This window comes from Triticum aestivum, chromosome 3D (assembly GCF_018294505.1).
Source record: "Triticum aestivum cultivar Chinese Spring chromosome 3D, IWGSC CS RefSeq v2.1, whole genome shotgun sequence".
In the NCBI taxonomy this organism is placed as follows: Eukaryota; Viridiplantae; Streptophyta; class Magnoliopsida; order Poales; family Poaceae; genus Triticum; species Triticum aestivum.
Genome location: NC_057802.1, coordinates 102,301,713 through 102,302,772, shown reverse-complemented (window position 1 = coordinate 102,302,772; position 1,060 = coordinate 102,301,713).

Here is a 1,060-nt window from a genome sequence, read left to right as displayed (position 1 = left end):
AATTAGTTCTTGTACGAGTAAACTTTCGAGTACATAAGAGGCAGCACACACAATCTGAACTTTGCTTGTAGGTTTATCCTCAAATAATGGCCTCGTGCCAAGGGAGGTTTGAGCAACTTGGCCACTACTTTCATCCAACTAGTTTACTGGCTCATCTTGGTCCTGTATCTCGCCAAAATTCTACATTGCAGACGAGAAAGGAGGCGGTTGAGAAAATGAACCACCCAAATTTTTTGTGCAGTTCAACTGAAATGGAGCATCCTTGGCGTGCAGATTGATTAAGTGCCAGATGAATATACGCGTCAACCAACTTGTCTGGAATCTTTAGACTCCATGCCATATAGTTCGCTACCATATGTGCCGATAACCAAAAGGCACAAGTTGGGACCAAAGACTGGACTGCGTTTTTCTGGGCTATGCACCAAGCAATATTTTTGGCGTTCACTCTCCTAATACTTGGAGTTTGACAATTGGTTGACGCCAGTTGATACTCGAATGAATATAGGCACTTCTTGTCAACATTGATGCTTGTCTGAGTGAACTTTGGAGTACATAGCAGCAGCATAAGTACGTGTCCATCTGATCATTTTGTGCAGTTCTACTGAAATCACCCGATGTAATGATTTGCCCGCGAGTTCAGGCTCCAAATTACTCCTTTATGAAATCGGCAAACAGTAGCACAATACCAAATTACCAATACATATGACAGGCACAATAATCAGGATAAAGACCAGTACCAATCTGTGTGAGGTAGCATATCAATTACTATTTCCTTTGACTGGAAGCCGAGATAAGCCAAGTGACTGATAGCAAAGGAAGAAAGCAAGCGGAGATTAGCGACTGACAGGAAAGGACGGAAGCTGTCGAGGCAATGAAGCACCCAAAGTTTTTGTGCAGTTCCACCAAAATCGAGCATCCCTGTTGGCACATATATTGGGAGAGTGAGATTACTGTAATAGTGGGACTAGTTGATGAAACATACACTAACAAATAGAAGCACCCTCATTATCTTAATGGGTAAAGTTAGCAACATAGTAGTCTTGCTTAAAGAGAGGTATTA